Raw genomic sequence first — 20,351 nt, 5'->3', positions numbered from 1 at the left:
ATAGGAGACTCACTCTATATGAAACAGGGTGAGGAGGGTGTCTTCAGGCTAGACCGCAGCCACCAGTACTACTACCAAGTACTTGGGCAAATGGCTGTTTCAGGACTCCGCTGGACTGATTTTGTTGTGTTTTCAGAGAAGTTCATGATTGTGGAGCGTATCAGATTTTCTGAAGAAGACTGGGCGGATGCTATGCCTAAGCTTAATACTTTTTTTTCTGTACTGTTACCATATCTGGCTTCAAAACAGCCAGCTTTCTGAGTATTTATTTTCTTCTTTATACCCTGTAAGCTATGATACTAAAGCTAGAAGCTAGATCTATGCATTTTTTGTTCTGGACAAAGTGGTACTATCAGTGAAAAGTAGTGTTTAATGAAACATGCAAGGCTAACCACTGTTAATTTTGTGTTCCTGACATACAATGTTAGGGAAAACATTGCTAAGGTTCAGGGCTTTCTTACATTTTTTGTTCCTCACAATGCGTGCAAAATTAAATGAAACACTATTAAGGCTGGCAATTTACAATTTTTGTTGTTGAAAAGTTGCATAATAAGCAATCATGTGCAAATGAAATACTGTTTATACATGCTTGCTAATAAAACTAAACTGATTTTCATGTTCACCATAAACCAAATGGAAAACATTTTGCTTTGTGTGTTGATAAATAATACATTAAATACTAATGATTCCACAAAATGCAATTTTCCTTTAATAAATCCTATGAATGCTGTCGGCCATGTTCATTAATTAAGCATCTGCCTAAGAACACGACTGTGTGTCCATTTTCAGGTTCATCAGCATCACGCACAAGGGGAGACTGAAAATTGGTCAGAAGTGTACACACTACCCACATTTTATTTATGACTGGTCCCAAAGAGTGGAAATTGGCCTGTCAAATACAGTAGCCGACGAGTAATTCGGACTCCAATAATTCGGACTTGTAGGATATTTCGGACTTCAGTGAGGCACCGTCAGTCAACCCATAGAAGCGCATACATATTCGCGACGGATATTTCGGACTTTAAAAGTCCGAAAGTTCGATTTTTCGGACTAATTTCAGTCCCCTGCAGGCCAAAATCTGCCATCTTATCGGCTTTTCGCCGGCGCAACAAGCGCCATCTTGGATTGAGGTGGATTGGCTCTGCAGTTGGATTGGCTTGACATGGTTTCGGTGCCCCATTTTTGCCAGGAGAGGCCCCTGCAATCTCTGCCACTTCGAGGTGGCAGTCGGATTGTCATCGCCGTCAACCTGCTTTTGTCGCCAACGCTGACGCGGGCAGCTATCTCTTTGTGCTTTGTCTCATACGTCCGCCGTGTTGTCACACGAGTTTCTCCGACCGCGTCAACCGAGTGGCGCGCCGTCAATCCTTTGGCCGTTTTGTGATTGCGTCCGGCGGTTCCACCGCTCTGAACGAAAAGTGCCTCATTTTTGCGTGTTTGACGAGCGGTGTGGTGCGCACTCGGGCTGTGGACATGGCCCCGCTGGTGCTGCCAGGTCCGTCAAAGAAGCGTGGGAGCTATTCTACCATGACCCTTGAGAAAAAGGCAGCGATCATAAAGCTAGTGCTGAGTGGGCGAACGCAAGCTGACGTGGCCAAGGAGTTCGCACTGTCGAAGCAAACTATTTCGGATTACGTGAAAAATAAGGAGATTTTTTCCGCCTTTGAGGCGTCCCACAGCAGCAGCCAAAAGAACGACAGGAAAGGCGACCACCCCGAATTGGAGAAGGCCTTGCTACTCTGGCTTAAAGCTGCTTTAGCGAAAAAAAACCTTCCAGTGTTGGGCGACACGTTGAAGGAAAAGGCAGAGACCCTGGCCGTGAAAATGAGAATTGAAAAATTCAAGTTCACGGACGGATGGCTCCGCGGTTTCAAGAAGAGACATGGTGTGTCTTTTAAGAAGATGTGCGGGGAGAGCGGAGCCGCCAACCCAGCCACGGTAGCAGACTACCGTCAGACGAAGTTGAAGCCCTTGTTGAGCCAGTACAGCCCGGAGGACACCTTCAACTGTGACGAGACCGGCCTCTTCAAGATGTTGCCTGACCGCACCCTCTCTTTTTCGGGTGACTCCTGTTCAGGGGGCCGCCACAGCAAGGAAAGGATAACAGTAATGGTAGGTGCAAATGCCACTGGCACTGAGAAGCTGCCACTTCTTGTGATAGGCAAATCCAAAAATCCTAGGTGTTTTAAGGGCGCGAAGAACCTTCCCGTGAGGTACTGCAGCAACTCCAAGGCATGGATCACTCATGCTTTGTTTGAAGATTACGTGCGTCGACTCGACCGAAGTTTCAAACGGCAGGGGCGACAAGTTATTATTTTTGTTGATAACTGCGCGGCTCACGGCACCTTCGACAACCTGAAAGCCATTCGGCTCGAATACCTGCCACCAAACACCACCAGCGTGCTCCAACCAATGGACCAGGGGGTGATCAAAAACCTTAAGGTGCATTATCGGACCCGTCTTCTGCGGCACACAGTCCTTTGTTTTGACAACGGGAAGAAGTACGCCACGGATCTTTTTGCGGCGGTTAGCATGCTGGCTGACGCGTGGAAGGCAGTGAGAGCGGAAACAATTGCTTCAGGCACGCTGGATTCTCCGCCGATGAAGTCGATGACGTAGAAGACTGCAACGATTCTGAGAATTTGACTGCAGACAGTGGCGAAGACCTCATCGTTGACCTTCGCGGGAACGGAATGGACATTCCAACGGGCTCCACGTTCCGCGAGTTTGTTGAAGTGGACGACGGCCTCGATATGTGTGCGGACCTCACGGACGACGAACTTGTACGCCAGGTTCTTCAACCTGAAGACGAGTCGGACTCCGACGACGACTCGGGCGGCCTACCACAGCCATCGCTTGCACAAATTACGAACGCTGTGAACTTGCTGTCTAGCGTGTACAGCGAAACGACAACTTTGGCGCAAATACAAGCGCAAATCGTCGCCAGCAAAAGAAATTTGCCGCAAGGTAAAATCGGCGACTTTTTTAAGCCGATTTCCTCTGAATAAAGTGATTTTTTGTGCTTCACGGATTTTTCGGACTGTTCGATTATTCGGACCATTTTTCGGGTCCCTTCAAGTCCGAAAAAACGGTCGGCGACTGTATATGAAAGTTTTTTATGCGCTGAATGCGCCTTTCTACGTGTATGCGCAGAGATGCAATTTCCTGGGTTTCTTGTACCTCCTCTTCGTTGAATTGGTTCCTTGTAAGAAAAGGCGGAGTGTTCAGTCCTACTCCAATGTCTGCAAGCAAATCGTTGATCCTAAATCCTTTGTCCGCCATGACGTCACCTTGGTCAAAAGGAAGGGTTAAGAATCCACTCTGTCGAACGCATTCCTTGTCAGAAATCGATCCTGGAAAAAGGTTGGACACAAAGGTGACTGTGCCATCAGGTGAAATTCCTATAAGGCCTTTGAATGTATTCGTCGATTTGTATGTGGAAAATGTTGCCGATTGTAGGGCTAGTGAACTAGCTGACTGACACCTGATTTCTGTAGCATCCAGAATGATTCTTGTGGAACCATGCTTTGCTTTGAAAACTGAAGGCATCTCCTCTTGAACTTCTCTTTTCGACAGCCACAGAGGCATGCGAGTTAGGTGTAAGAAACTGTAACTTGTCCACGTGATGCAAATTCTTGACACTGTGGCGATTGAAATGCAGAACCTGTCAGCTAAGTCCTACTCAAGAAGTCCTAGGCGCAGCCTCACAAGGAATAAAAAAATTCATTTTCCACTGTGAGGCTCTTAGGCCTGCCCATTCTGGATGGTGTTGATAGCTGTGCAGGCTGTGACTGTTGTGCAGACCACATCCTTATGTTCTCTCCGTTATCACCAGGGTTCAAGAATTCCAAAATTGTTTTAAACATAGTGTATGATGGCAAGCCTGTATAGAAGTGCATGTCGTCGTTGTGCATGAACCGCTGGACAGATTTTTTCTCTAACTCCTGCGATCTTTCTTTAGCCAGCTCAAGCGCCCTACTGACTCGAAACAATGTTTCTTTGACAAGCTTCAGTTCTTTTTCTTGTTCCTTAGCCTGCTGCAGCTGCACTTCAACACTAGCATTTTTTTCTTTTGATGACCTCAGCTCTCCCTGCACTGAAGAGAGCTGTAGTTCAAGCTCCTTTATTATCTTTTCATACACCTCAGCTTTTCTTTGGCCAAGGCAGTCGAAGTTTCAGACAGTCGACCTGTGCTGCAGCATGCAGTTTTCTGTATAAGAAGCACTAAGTGTGCCAGTGCTATGAGCCCCACTAGATTCAAGTGCTTCATCAGGGTCATCCTGCGATGCTGTATCACACTGCAATATATTGTCTGGCACATCCTGTTCCTCTTGCTCATCTAAGTGGGTTGCTGAGGTCACGGTATGGCGCTCTTTTGGTGGCTTTCTTTGTTTCTTGGCGGCATTGGTTAGAAAGCTAAATAAACTTGGCACAGCATTCTCCTTTAGTCATTTCATCCCTGACGCATACCTCGGGTAGAAATCATCTGTGAAGTGTTTAGAACACACTTTGGTGTGATGTATTATTGTGAAGTCTTTCCCCACATTTCTGCGTATTGCAACGATCCACTTCTTTCTCAAAGCAGGGTTGCTTGGGAAGCTTAGGAAGGACACCTGCATGAATAAGAAACGGGTGTGTCAACAAGCACATTATAGCTGTGGATGCCAATGTTTGCTGATGCTGAGTATTGCTGTATAAAATATAAAATAAAAAAGAACAAAAAGAGAAATGATAGAAGAAACAAAGAAATAAATGAATAAAAATTAAAACAAGAAAGAAAACATCGTCCGTGTGTGTGTGAAAGAGAGACGCTATCTTGTCATACTCTAACAGGGGAGCTTAAGTGCCCCCCTATTTTTTTTTATAACCATATGATAAATGTAATTTATGAACACAGCCAGTTGCACCAAGCACGAGCACTGCGCAGTAATGGGAGTTGAATTTTCAAATTACTTTTCGTTGTAGTCGAGTTCCTCTTTACCGAAGCTTCCCATATGTCAGCGCTAGCATATGAGGTTAAGGCTTCAAATACCTATGTCTACTATCTGGCAGAGGGAATAAACAAGAAATCTGCATACTTACACTGCTGAATTTCAGGTGGCTGTAAATCAGCAAAGTATCGGGCGACTCGACAAAGCACACAAAATTGAAACGCAAGCTTCGTTAGTTTATCGGCCGCGCTGGCATTTTTGGCACAGAATGCAAACCTGAGCTGCGCGCTCCCAACGCGGACCAGACATCGGACGTATCGTCACTCGATAACATCTTTCAAAACGGGGTAGACGTGAGCATATTACGGCACACTAGTGGGATGTCATCGTTTCCTGCTTTACAAGACGCCGCGGGTTTGGCGGCCGCTTTTGCAGCATGAAACATGCAGCTTGGGAGCACTAGACAACCGCTTTGCTCTCTGAACCAAGCACTACCATTTCGTACGACAGTGAAAAGTAGTTTCAGTAATCGTGCCCTTGTCGCAAGTGAAATACAGATTGGTGAATGCAGTCTACGTACAAAACGTTTCAACGAACCTATTTGAACTATAGCGTTCGTTATACATGCATTGCTCGTTCTCCCATAGCATAAGCTTATATATATACCTTCAAGTTCACAAGGCTCGATAGCATGCAAAGCAACCTTCTTAGGTGATATCACGTTCTGTGATCTAGCTCCCAGTCAGAGGGGTGTGCAGTAATGCTTGATAGGATGGAAGTGACACTTGTAAAGGTGATTAGGATTGCTAACGAGCGGTCGCATACACACGCATATACATACCTTGTTTCCGTGCGCGTTTACGATGGTGCGCTGGCTGCAGAAGGGCACGCAGCAACATGTTGGCATTTCGAGCAGAGCATGGTGCTAGCAGCGACTGCTGTGATGTTAAAAAAATGAAGCAATCGCCTGTGAGCCTTACAACGCAGCTTGCGGTGCATGCACGAGTTCCACGAAGGCGCACGCTGACAGTGTACTCAATGAGAGGCGCAGACGGACTAAGCAAACCATGGCCACAGACAGACAGGAGAGGCACACAGGACGAGCGCTAACTTACAACTGAAAATTGGAAGGAAAAAAGTACGAACTCGAGGAAAAATATGTGCGCATGCTCTAAAAGCCCTGAATTTGCATGACTGGAAAGATAATTCAAGATAATCTAGGGCCACCCAAAGGCAGATAAAACGCTATGGAAGTATCAAAAGAGCGAACCTGCACTAAGCACTGCCATTAGACAGAAAAAGAAATACGTGGTGGTGCCTTACGTTCACCGCGTAACGCACAACCTAAAGAGAATAGCGGGAAAGTTCGATGTAGACGTTTCCACGGCACCTCGAAAACTGTCTAGTCTGTGCGCTCTGACGAGCCTAAGCCACCAGAAACCGGCATGTAGTGCAAAGCATGTACTAAGTTCGTTGCCTGTAAAGTGGGTGTTGGGTATGAAGTCCCTCTAAGCTGTGGCCGCGCCTATATAGGCCAGACTGGCCGATGTTTAAATGAGCACTTAAGGGAACATGCTGCATCGTTTAAATCGTCCCAATCTAATAACCTGCCTAGGCATTGTTTAAGTTGCAAATGCCATCCACTTTTCGGGCAAACAAAAGTTCTTGGTCGGTCTAAGGTGCAATTAGCAAGAGCTTCTTGAGGCGTCATTCATCCATAGATTAGGAACCGATAAGTGCGTAAGTGAAACGTCAGTTGTTCTGTTGAAAAAGGAAGCATCGTTTTTAAATGCTGTGTAAGTTTTTTGTATGCTTCCGGTATTTCGTCTCTATTTCTTCTGTTTTATCTGCCTTTGGGTGGCCCTAGATTATCTTGAATTATCTTTCCGGTCATGCAAATTCAGGGCTTTATAGAGCATGCGCACATATTTTTCGAGTTCGTACTTTTTCCCTTCCAATTTTCAGTTGTAAGTTAGCGCTCGTCCTGTGTGCCTCTCCTGTCCTTGTCTGTTCCATGCTAAGCCTCCCACTTGTCACCAAATCTGATGGGACAATATTGACCAATCTATGTCAAGATATATTTCATGTTGACAAGCCATTCATATTGGCAGAACATTATTGCCCAACCTATGCCATAAGGATGCAATGCTGGTTAGCCATCACAGTCCATCGAACAATATTGAACAATATAATGCAATATGTATACATTGTTGGCAGGCCGCCATGACAGGCGGGTCACTATTGAGCAATATATGACAAGACCTATTTATAGCTGACAGGACAACCATAATGGCCGGACGATATTAACCAATTTATGCCATTATATGTGCAATGCTGGCCAACCATCAAAGCTCATTACACAATATTGACCACTATAAACCAAGATATATGCAATGTTGGGATGCCACCAAAGCTGGTGGGGCAATATTGACCAATGCATGCCAAGATATATTCAATGTTAACAAGACAACCATAATGGCCGGACAATATTAACCAAGCTATGCCATATGTCCAATGCTGGTTAGCCATCACAGTCCATCAAACAATATTGACCACTAAAAGCCGATCTGTATACATTGTTGGCATGCCAGTATGACTGTCAGAACAATATTGACCAATGCATGCCAATATATATTCAATGTTCACAAGACAGCCATATTGGCAGAACATTATTGCCCAACCTATGCCATGATATGTGCAATGCTGGTCAGCCATCAAGGCTCATTAGACAATATCGACCAGTAGAAACCTAGATATTACAATATTAGGAAGCCGCTAAAGTTGGTTGGACATTATTGACCCCTGTATGCCTAGATAAATTCAATATTGAGAAACCGTTGTTATTGACCGGTCAATATTTACCAGGTTATACCATGGTGTGGAAGATATTGGCAAACCATTGTAGCTGGTTGGCCAATAATGACTAGGTTGTCTCACTGTGTATACAATAATGGCAAGCTGTTCTATATGCATGGGCATTATTGACCGCGTTTAGCCGGTAAATACCAATAACGGATATGGGAGAAGTTCACTGGGACAATAATGATTATATTACAGCACGGCTGCACATTATTGGCAGGTCATTGGCACCATTGGGCCATTTGTGGGCCAGTAATCACCCAATCAATCCCCAATATTGGGCCAATGGCTGGTGCTGCCTGCGGCATGACAGAGGCCATAGCTCAGTGTCAAAATGGGCACATTCTCTGTTATTTGTGCCGGTACAGGGACTCATGTTCTATCTGCCGTGGAGCCGCGAGTAAGCTAGACATTTGCTGATTCGTGAGGATAACGCATAATCAATGCCCCATTATGTCACGGAGTGTATGTCCCTGCCTCACGTCTTGCGAGAGAAACAGTAAGTAGAATTATATGTCACACATCTTTGTGTGAATACTAGCAAGAGTTCTTTTGCCTGTATATAGCCTTGCTTTGAATGAATGTGGAAATATGGTCTCCTAATTAGTTTTTCATTGGGTTAAACCTCAACATTGCCCCTGTGACATATTGGCTGCTGTCATGTCAGTAAGCAGTGCTTTGCTATGAATTTAAACGTTACTTGATTTGTATTCGCTGCAATACACTATCAAAGGATGGAAGAGAACCAGCAGGAGAGGTTAAAACACTATTTTTAATTCCTTTACCCAAATTTGTTCTTGTATATTTCTCAGTTAAATAGCGGGCCGTCCAGAGTAACCATACGTATAGTTTAAACTTCGACGAACTGTGTCCCCCTTTTTGCTGTACTTGTCCGAGTTTGCTTAAGTGACATACGATAGTAAGTTGTTTACACATGGACATTTATGCATCACAGGCTCTCTACTTGCAGTTTGCTTCACACTATGAACCTAAAGCGCCCGAGGTCTGAAGATGAGAGTTTGGCGATGGAGCTGAGCTTCTTTTCTGAGTGCCCAGAATGCCGCAACAGCATGACACAGGCCAGCATTGCTCAAGGCCAAAATGGGCACATTATCTGCTATTTGTGCCAGGACAGGGACTCGTGTCCTATCTGCCGTGGACCCGCGAGTAACCTTCACAATATTTCCCAATTCATGAGGACAACATTCGGCAGTAGCAACAGTAGCACTTCGACGACGCTTGTCTTGAAAAGTGCCTGACGCATTTCTTCCACTTCGCAGTTTTACGGCTGGGCCTCCGCTCGAGCTCAACCCTTGACGCATGGCTCCACTACGGCTGTGCTGCGCCTGAAAAATTTCCTGCCGACGCCGGAGCAGGGTTACCAAGATTGCTGATCATATCTGCGTTTAACATCTACCGTATCTGGATTGCTCCCATTGGCCCCAGCTACGACGTTTGAACTACCGAGGTTTCTTCGGCGATACTGGGAAGCACCGCTCCGCATTTGCATTCGGCAGTAGCAGCAGTAGCACTTCGACGACGCTTGTCTTGAAAAGTGCCTGACGCATTTCTTCCACTTCGCAGTTTTACGGCTGGGCCTCCGCTCGAGCTCAACCCTTGACGCATGGCTCCACTACGGCTTTGCTGCGCCTGAAAAATTTCCTGCTGACGCCGGAGCAGGGTTACCAAGATTGCTGATCATATCTGCGTCTAACATCTACTGTATCTGGATTGCTCCCATTGGCCCCAGCTACGATGTTTGAACTACCGAGGTTTCTTCGGCGATACTGGGAAGCACTGCTCCGCATTTGCATTCGGCAGTAGCAGCAGTAGCACTTCGACGACGCTCGTCTTGAAAAGTACCTGACGCATTTCTTCCACTTCGCAGGTTGGTGGCTTTGCTTCTTTTATTATTTATTTTGTTTGCATCTGCTGCTGCTGCCGGGTGCAACTGCTTAGTGATAGCTATGTTTAACCCTACGGGACTAGAGGACCCTGACCTGTGTCTTTCTTGCCATGCTGCTATCCCGCCCAAGGACCCATTTGTAACCTGTGCAACGTGTGAATTCAACTGCCACATCGGAAAAGCATGTTCAGGTCTAACAGCCAAAGTCTACAAAAATAAAAAGGCTGATAGCAGCATTACGAAGTGGAAATGTCGGACATGTGTAGTGGCGTCAGAGCGCACTGCGCGGCAGTCTAGCAAACAGTTGTTCAGATGACTCCTCCCCGGTGAATAGCTATACAAATAACGAACAGCAGGAGTTCTCCTAACAGGGACTAATGGCTATCGTATCAGATATGCAAAAAAAACTATGCCTTCTGATGCCTTTAGTTGAGATGATGAATGCACTTCCCGAGTTGAAGCGAATAGTAACTGATGTACAAGAGTCTATTGGACTCATGTCTGATAAGTATGAAGAAGTGCTCCAGCGTCAAACCAAGCAGGACCGTGAACTAACAGACATCAAGGCACGTCTTGCAGCAGTCGAAGGCTCCGGCAGTTCGAAGGTGATATTAGATTTAAAGGATCAAGTTAACGAACTTGAACAGTATGGCAGACGGCAGAATCTCGAGATGCATGGGCTCAAATCGGAAGAAAATGAAAACCTCGTCTAAAATCAATGAGCTGGCTGCTTCCCTTGGTCTCTGTTGACGAGGACGATATTGACGGCATCCACCGTCTTTCTGCAAAAAAGGGGCGTGAGGCTTCCCATCCTTGTAAGGTTCGTTTCTAGGAAAACAAGATAACTGGAAGGACAAGGGTAGGCAAGTCTTCGATAGTGGTTCAGATATCCGCTTCTACGATAACCTTACCCGACGAAACAAGCATCTTTTGTGGCTGGTAAAGGGCAAAGCAAATGGGTTATCGCTTCACATGGCAGAAGAACGGAAAGGTGATGGTCCGCAAGGGCCCCGGAGAACCCATTTTGCGCATTGCATGTGAGGCAGATTTGTGCAACATCAAGGAAACGACTCGGGCTGAAAGCGATGAATTGGAGTGAAACTTAATCCATTGAGTTTCTTCTGCTTCAGTTGCACAATGGTTATAAACCTGCCTACAAGAATCACCGCAAGTACTGGTACTGCTCTTGATTTATGCTTCACTGACTTTTTACCAAACGATGTTAAGTCGGGTGTGACGGCATACGACGTCAGTGACCATCTTCCATTTTTTATTTTTCTGCCCCATTCGAGGAAAACTTTTTCTAGAAACCCAGTTAATTATTTTTCTGGCAGTATGGACTATGGAGCACTTTCAGAAAACTACAGCTATTAAGCGATAGATGATTTTAACAGCACAGTAATGGCATTACCTTCCCACCCAAATAAGACATTTTCTTTATTTTGCTTAAACTCGCAAAGTCTTCGAAATAAAGGAGACGCCGTTGACACTTATCTCAATTCACTTGCCCATAAATTTGATGTTTTAGCATTTACACAAACGTGGTTCGCTGATTCCCTTGTTGTTCAATTTGAAAACTATTCTGATGTGTCTTTGTTCAGAGACAGCAAAAAAGGCGGAGGTGTCTATTTTCGTGATGGTGTATCACATGCCTGTCTACAGACATTTTCCGTTGTTGATTATGGTTTTGAAGTACTTGTTGCAGAATCTTGTGATGTTATAATTGTCGTTTACCAACCACCGTCTGGGAACGTTGAACGGTTTTTTTCTTACCTCGACAATGTACTTCACTCGCTTACAGGACATAGCCAATCTGTTGTCGTCCTGGGCGATTTTAACATCGATATATTAACTGAGAGTACTGTATCTAAGAATTTTATTGCTATTATGTCCACCTACAGTTGCACAATGGTTATAAACCTGCCTACAAGAATCACCGCAAGTACTGGTACTGCTCTTGATTTATGCTTCACTGACTTTTTACCAAACGATGTTAAGTCGGGTGTGACGGCATACGACGTCAGTGACCATCTTCCATTTTTTATTTTTCTGCCCCATTCGAGGAAAACTTTTTCTAGAAACCCAGTTAATTATTTTTATTGAAAAATTAATGGCAAAACAATAAATTGTTTTCGACGCATGATCTCAGAAGTGGACTGGTCAAATGTTTTTAATGAAATGGATCCTAGTCGCTCTTACGATGTCTTTGAAGAAAAATTTCAAAATGCCTATAACGCCGCCTTTCCTCTTGTTCGCAGCTCTAAATACAAAGTCTAAAAAGCCGTGGGTCACAAAAGAGCTGTACAAAAGAATAAGGCAGAAACACAATCTCTTTGCTGATTTTTTAAAGTGTAGGGACATGAATATACTGAAACTGTATAAAACTGTAAGGAATAAACTCAACACCGATTTGAAAACCGCAAAACAGGAACATTACGCAGAAGTGTTTGCTAATAAACATGCCCCAAATCAAATATGGAGGTCATACAACAATTTAATATCTAAACGATCTCAACCAACTCCAGTAGAAATTGTGGTAGATGGCGTCCACCTCAGAGGTCGTCCCTTATCAGACATGTTCAACGAACACTTCTTGACGGTTGGTGAAAATCAGGCTGCACAAACGACGTGCACTGATCCAATGTCATTTCTTCAAGTCAGTCCAAAATGTTCAATGCTTCTCTCCCCAACAACAGCCGAAATTTCTAGGTATATGATGTGTCTAAAAAATAATTGTTCCGTTGGTGCTGATAACATTAAGGGTGAGGTAGTGAAAGCTGTATCCGATATTATCGCACCTTTGCTGTCACATATATGCAACCAAATGCTCAAAGAAGGCAAGTTTCTAGAGAAATTAAAGATTGCGAGAGTGTGCGTGATACATAAGACAGGAAGCTATACTGATAATAATAATTATCGCCCAATATCCGTTCTGCCTGTCTTCGCGAAAATTGCCGAACAAGTTATCAACACCCGCCTTATTTCGTACCTCCCTAAGACCAGCTATTGCCAAAGAACAGTTTGGATTTCAGAAGGACAAATCTATGGAAAAAGCTTTACTTCTCATAAAAGACAAAATAATCTATAACATCGAAAACAGAATGTTTACACTTGGGCTATTTTTAGACTTTAGAAAAGCTTTCGACTCAGTCTGTCACGAAATTTTACTACGCAAACTTGAATTCTACGGGGTACGAGGCTCAGCCCTGTCTTCTTGAGAGCTACTTGTCATCCAGAGTGCAATTTACAATGATCGACATACCTTCCAGCTACGGCCTTATACGCACCGGTGTGCCACAGCGCTCAATACTGGGTCCCATTCTATTCCTAGTTCACATAAACGATATTATTAATATCCCTCCTTGCTCCGAAACAGTTTTATACGCCGACGACAAATATTTTCTTTACTGACGCGAGTTTACAAACTATAGAGAGTAAAGCAAATATCTGGTTAGAAAATCTCTCATTATGGTTGCGGGCCAATAGGTTAGAATTAAACATCACGAAGACGAAGTATGTAATATTCAGAGCTAAAAATAAAGTCATAGGAGATGAGCCAACTATACTATACAATTCAAACGTTATGCAGCGTATTAAGTCAATAAAATTTCTTGGAGTTATATTTAATGAATACCTGCTGTGGACTGACTATATTAATCAAGTAAGAAAAAAGATTTCGCGATCTGTGGGCCTTCTAAACTTAGGCTTCTATTACCAATATGGCTAAAATAACAACTTTATTTCAGTTTAATTCAATCGCATCTTCACTATTGTCTGCTCATATGGAGCGATACAACACAGGCTAATTTAAATGCTTTGTTTCTGCTACAGAAAAAGGCCATTAGAGCAACTGCTAGCCTAGCTTACTTAGAAAGCACGGACCAGTGGTGGAACAGCTTAGGGCTATTAACCATTTTTCAGTTAAAAACTCTTCGGCTAGCGCTTGAAACGTATACTACAATTCATTCTGAACCTCAGTTTTTTGTAACGCCAAAACTACCTCAAAATCCATATCACCTTCGGCATATGGAAATAAGAACACTAAAAACAAGAACGAATTACGGGTTTAAAACGATTAAATATCAAATGACTGCCCTTTTAAATGAAAACAGAAATATCCATGACCTCTTGTACCAATGTAAAAGTAAAAACATTTACAAGAGAAAGGTGATTGCACTGCTGACTGCATGACGTTTCGGTACATCTTGTGATATACTGTGTATTCATATCAGTGAACATGATTCTTTTTCTTTCTTTCCTTCCATAACTTTCTGTATTTCATCATTGCTTCTTTTCAAGAAATCTTAATTTACTGTAACATGCTCTGTACAGTTTTTCGTTCTTGTATGTTCATCGTAGATTGCTGTACCAGCAATCGTGGCTTGTGATGGTTTCATGTTTTTTTTTTCTTATTTATTCAGAACACCTTAGGTTCAGGTATTGTTATTTTTGTAATGGATTTTGTTTCATGTGCTTGTGGAAACTGATGTCATGATGACCGCAACACATATTGTATTTGCTTGTTTTGTATACATGTGCCAAATGCAATTTGCTTCCCCCAGGGAGGAAGGCCCACGTCAGGCCTCCTTCCTGAAGTGTAAAAAAATGAAATGCACTTCAAATAGTTAAACGTCGATATAACGAACTTCAATATAACGAGATCCTCAATATAACGAAGTTACAAGGCATATTCAACTTATTCCCCATTGGAAACCATGTATATTTTGCCTTGACATAACGAAGTAATATTGCTGCAATTTCATTACAACGAAGTCGCGTATCCTAAAAAAATTCACCCGGAAGGAAAATGTCGCCGTGACGATGACGGCCGCGGGGAAAGCGGTGCTAGCGTGAGTGACTTGGGTAACCCACGCGGATGGGCCTCATGGGGCGCTTGGAATTCGCTCCCAGCAAGCGGGAGAGAGAGAGAGCAACCCTCTCTCTTCCCCCGTCCGGGCCCGTCTATTTTTTTTTTTGCTCGGTCGCCGGCGACGGCGCACTCCTCTCCCCCCCACCCCCACTCCTCCCAGGCTTCTTTGCTGTGCATGCGTCAGCTTACACGCCCGTCTCTCATTGGATCTGCCAACCCATGTGATTGCTTGCGCACTTGCGCGGCCGCCGTCGCCGCCGTACTCCTTTGTCCGTGTTGTCGCGTTGTTCCCGTGTGCGTCGCCGCCATGAGTGGCAAGCGGAAAGCCCTTTCGCTTGAGCAAAAAGAGGCGATTCTGGACGCAGTTTCGAAAGGCGAAAAGAAGGACGTAGCGGCTCGATTCAGCATATCCATGAGTATGCTTTCAACAATTTTGAAAGCCAAGGAGTCTATCCTCAGCTCAGTGAAGTGTGGAACGAGCGCCCAACGTAAGCGATTGAAGTCTGCTACGTATCAAGACGTAGATAAGGCTGTGTTCGCCTGATTCATGGACGCCAGAGCGCAGAATGTGCCGGTAAGTGGCGCAATTTTGCAGCAAAAAGCAAAGGATTTCGGTTGCCTGCTCGAGAAGGATTCATTCAAGGCAAGCAATGGTTGGCTCCACCGTTTTAAGGCCCGGTACAGGATCGTCGGACGGCTGCTGTGCGGGGAGTCAACGTCGGCTGACGCGCCTGAAGCCGCTAGTTGGCTGGAGAAGGAAATGCCAGCAATACTGACGCGATACCAGCCATCGGACGTTTACAACGCGGACGAAACTGGATTTTTTTCAGCTGCTACCGAATCGGACGCTAGCACTGAAAGGTGATCGCTGCCATGGTGGCAAACAGAGTAAACTGCGCATAACTGCTCTGCTGTGCGCCAACATGGATGGCAGTGATAAGAGAGTGCCACTTGTGATTGGCAAGAGCAAGAAGCCGCAGTGCTTCAGAAACGCTCGGAAGCTGGAAGTGGAGTACACTTCTAACACGAAAGCGTGGATGTCCCGCGACATCTTCCGTGACTGGCTCCGGGCGTTCGACAAGGATATGAAGAATGGCGGCCGCAGCGTGTGCCTCTTAGTGGACAATTATTCCACCCATCACGTCGACGACTTAGAGCTTACCAATGTCGAGCTACGGTTTTTTCCACCGAACTGCACGTCGCTGCTTCAGCCGCTCGACCAAGGAGTCATCAACAGCGTGAAGTGTGCGTATCATCGCCGGTTGATCGACAAGCTGCTGCTCAATCTCCGCGTAAAACGCGCCACTAGGGTGGATATTTTTTAAGCCTTAGAGATGTTTTCCGCATCGTGGAAGGCGACATCAAAGGAAATTATTAACTGCTTCCGGAAAGCCGGGTTTGAGAACGGCGTGGCAGCAGCAGCGAGTGCCTCCGAAGACAACAGCACGGAGGCTAATGAAAGGGCTCCGTTCGATGGAGAGGAAGGCGATCAAGCCGGCCTTGAAGAAGCATGGAGGTGCCTGGAGAGTGACGGGGCCATTCCTGACGGTGTCGCTCTGGAAGACTTCCTCTACGCAGACTCTTGCGTCATTGCCACCGAGGAAGTTACCGACGACTCCATCGTGCAGGATGTGCTAGGAAGCACGCAGAGGACCCAGGCAGCGATATATGCTGAAGACGACGATGCCCCGAGCAGCCGCGAAGTGCTTGACGCAATTGATGTTCTGCGGCGCCACGCGAGTTCGATTGGGCAGCAAGATGCAATGCAATCCTTGTGGGCCTATGAACGCAGTGTGAGGCCATCTCTGATTGCAAAGCAGACGCAAAAGAAGGTCACTAATTACTTTCAGAGAAAATAAAGGATGAGTGCTTACAACTGGCAAGTGATTTGGTAATGTTTCCGCATGCTAGGTACAAAATTTTGATGCAACGAAATTTCATTATAACGAAGTAAAGTGCCGATTTTTACGACTTCGTTATATCGAGGTTTAACTGTAAATAAATAAACGCATAATGCACCTTTATGTTACAGAATGCATGCACCTGTATCACGTCTTGCAAGAGCAACCGTAAGTAGATTTAGTATGTCACACGTATGTCACACGATTTAGTATGTCTATGTGTGAATACTGGCAAGAGTGCCTCTGCCTCTATGTCGCTTTGCTTTTAACGAATGGCCACATATGGTTTCCTAATTACTTTTTCATTTGGTTAAACCAACATTGCCCATGTGACATAATGGCTGCAGTCATGCAAGCTGCAAGCAGTGCTTAGCTATGGATTTAAATGTTACTTTATTTGTAGTTGCTGCACTACAGTACCAAATGATGGAACAGAAGCAGGACAGGCTAAAACCTTATTTTTTATATCGTTTTACAAAACTTATTTTTATTTTTAATCGTTGCATGCGGGGCATTCGGAGTAGCCATACGTAAAGTTTACATTTCGACGAATTGTGTCCCTTTTTGCCATCCTTGTCCAAGTTTGCTTCAATGACAGTCGATTGTCAAGTTAATTACAAATGGACAGTTATGCATCACAGACTCTCTACTTGCGCTTGATTCACATTATGAAATCGCAAGTGCCCAACGTCTAAAGATTATGAAATGCTTAGCGGTGGAGCTGAGGTTCTTTTTTGAGTACCCAGTGTCAAAATGGGCAGATTCTCGTTATTTGTGCCGGGACAAGTACTCTTCATGTCCTATCTGCCGTAGAGCCGTGAGTAACCTAGACAACATTTGATGATTCGTGAGGATAACTCATAATCAATGCCCCATTATGTCACGGACTGTATGTCCCTGTCTCACGTCTTGAGAGAGAAACAGTAAGTAGAATTATATGTCACACATCTTTGTGTGAATACTGGCAAGAGTTCTTTTGCCTGTATGTAGCCTTGCTTTGAATGAATGTGAAAATATGGTCTCCTAATTACTGTTTTCATTTGGTTAAACCCCAACATTGCCCCTTTGACATATTGGCTGCAGTCATGTCAGTAAGCAGTGCTTTGCTATGGATTTAAATGTTACTTGATTTGTATTTGCTGCAATACACTATTAAAGGATGGAAGAGAAGTAGCAGGAGAGGTTAAAACATTATTTTTAATTCCTTTACCCAAATTTGTTCTTGTATATTTCCAGGTAAATAGGGGGCTGTCCAGAGTAACTGTTGTAACTGATTCAAATCGTTACGGCTGTTGTAGTTTTAAGATAACTTCGTTTATTTACAACAACAATTGAGAACCAAATACAACATCTTTAAGAGGGGAGCAAGAGCTCGGAAATACACATGCTTATCAATGGGGCTCCCCATTCATTGTCTGCCCGCATTCTTTTTCCCTCCGGTCGGAGGGGTCCGCGGTCCGCTTGTCCCGGCGTTGGCCCCTCTCCCATGGCATCCCGCAGAGGGTCGCCCGGGGAGGAGCTGTAAATTGCTGAAAGGCGCCTGTTCAGTGTCAGGCGAACACATTTACACAAAGGGATCAAAAAAAGAGAAAAAACGCAAGTTTCAACACTGCCCCGCCGAATGAGCTTGCTCATTCTCCGTTTTCGAACAGCTCTAATGGGTACAGTAGCTGAATGGAGTGTCGTATCGTTTTCCCCTGCGACATCCTGACTTCACAAGAGCGAACCTTTCCGTCGCGCCCAGGAGTTATGGCAGCAATGATCCCGCTCTTCCAGAGCAGTCGCGACCGGTTCTCTCGGACCAAAACAACCTTTCCAACTCGAGAATTCGCAGAATTAGTCTGCTTAGAGGCGTACGCAGAGAGCAGCTGCCCCAAGTATTCTCTCTGCCATGCCTGCCAAAACAAGTTCAATATCTGGCCTCTTTTCTTCCAGAGCGCACGCAGCAAAGCCGCGGACGTCTCAATGGCTCGTGTTTCGGGCGAAGGCAGAGCAGTTAAGCGTCTTCCGGTTAAGAAGCTAGCCGGTGTCACTGGGGCACCGTCCTTAGGGTCCTCGTAAGTGTACGTGAGGGGTCTGGAATTTATCACTGCCTCTACTTCAGCCAAAACGGTTGACAGCTCAATAGCGTCCAGGCAGTGAGGTCCGATCGTTTTCCTCTGCGCGGTTTTCACGCTACGGACTAGCCTCTCGTAGAACCCGCCCCGCCACGGCGCCCGCTCAGCGATAATTTCCATTCTATGCCTGAATTGGCGAAATGGTCCTGTGTGTTAGGGTGTCGCAGGAGCTTCCACAAAATGCCCATATCTTTCGAGCCACGTTTAAACAAAAGAGCATTGTCGGAGTAAATGATTCGGCACAAGCCTCTTCGCGACAAAAATCGTCAGAACGCCTGGATTAGACGCTCAGTACTCATGTCCACAACAAGTTCAAGATGCACGGCTCTCGTCACAACAGCACAATATATGACTTCAGCGTCCGACTGTTCTCCCTCACCATAAGGGGTCCGGCAAAATCCAGGCCCACGACCTGGAATGGGTCTGCATTCTCTGAGGAACTCGAGCGCACAAAGAAAGGCAACCGCCTCCCGACCGATTCACCCATGAAAGATTTCACGCTCTGGACAGATCAAAACGGGCTATTGAGAATTCAAGGGCGGATCTGCTCAGCAAACACAACGCACGATGAGCGGCAGCCGATTGTGCTTCTCACGCAGCATCGACACTCATCTCTGTTGGTGCACCAAGCCCACCGACAGCTGCTCCACGCAGGTGCCAGGGGCAGTCGTGCAGCTTCGAGAGAAGTACTGAATTATGCGCAGCCGTCAGCTGGTGAAAAGTGTGGTGAGGTCGTGTGTGGTGTGTAGGCGGTATAGTGCTTCTCATTTCGATGCACCGACTGGGCTCCTTCCACTTGATCGACAGTGACAGACGATAGTGAAGTTTATTACAAATGGACAGTTATGCATCACAGACTCTCTACAGGCCGCTTGATTCACATTATGAAATCGAAAGTTCCCAACATCTGAAGATCATGACAACTTACCGATGAAGCTGATGTTCTTTTTTGAGTGCTCATTATGTCGCAACAGCATGACACAGGCCATAGCTCAGTGTCAAAATGGGCACATTCTCTGTTATTTGTGTCGGTACAGGGACTCATGTTCTATCTGCCGTGGAGCCGCACGTAAGCTAGACATTTGCTGATTCGTGAGGATAACGCATAATCAATGCCCCATTATGTCACGGACTGTATGTCCCTGCCTCACGTCTTGCGAGAGAAACAGTAAGTAGAATTATATGTCACACATCTTTGTGTGAATGCTGGCAAGTTCTTTTGCCTGTATGTAGCCTTGCTTTGAATGAATGTGAAAATATGGTCTCCTAATTACTTTTTCATTTGGTTAAACCCCAACATTGCCCCTGTGACAAACTGGCTGCAGTCATATCCTTAAGCAGTGCTTTGCTATGGATTTAAATGTTACTTGATTTGTATTTGCTGCAATACACTATCAAACGATGGAAGAGAAGCAGCAGGAGATGTTAAAACACTATATTTAATTCCTTTACCCAAACTTGTTCTTGTATATTTCCAGTTAAATAGGGGGCTGTCTAGAGTAACCATACGTATAGTTTACACTTCAACGAATTGTGTACCTTTACCCTGTCCTTGTCCATGTTTGCTTCAGTGATAGTCGATTGTTAAGTTGATTACAAATGGACAGTTACGCATCACACTCTCTACTTGCCGCTTGATTCACATTATTTATAAAACCGAAATTGCCCAACGTCTGAAGATGATGACAGCTTAGCGGTGGAGTTGAGGTTCCTTTTTGAATGCCCAATATGCCGCAACAGCATGACACAGGCCATAGCTCAATGTCA

At 45.0% G+C, this 20,351-nt stretch overlaps 1 long non-coding RNA gene across 3 annotated transcripts in view; it reads right to left on the bottom strand.

Annotated features, from left to right (window-relative positions):
- LOC146178865 (uncharacterized) overlaps positions 1-20,351 on the bottom strand; it is a 92,194-nt gene that overhangs the window by 12,970 nt on the left and 58,873 nt on the right. The window contains exon 3 of one of the 3 annotated variants that reach the window (XR_014700663.1): positions 14-5,869. The exons of 1 other annotated variant lie outside the window; for it this stretch is intronic. This is a non-coding gene — a long non-coding RNA (uncharacterized LOC146178865). The remainder of the gene's footprint in view (positions 1-13; positions 5,870-20,351) is intronic. One more of the 3 variants, XR_014700662.1, reaches the window with a different exon arrangement.

The sequence above is a fragment of the Amblyomma maculatum genome, chromosome 9, assembly GCF_055883805.1.
Source record: "Amblyomma maculatum isolate TAMU_Amacu chromosome 9, ASM5588380v1, whole genome shotgun sequence".
Classification (NCBI taxonomy): Eukaryota; Metazoa; Arthropoda; class Arachnida; order Ixodida; family Ixodidae; genus Amblyomma; species Amblyomma maculatum.
This window is presented reverse-complemented; position numbering and strand designations above follow the sequence as displayed.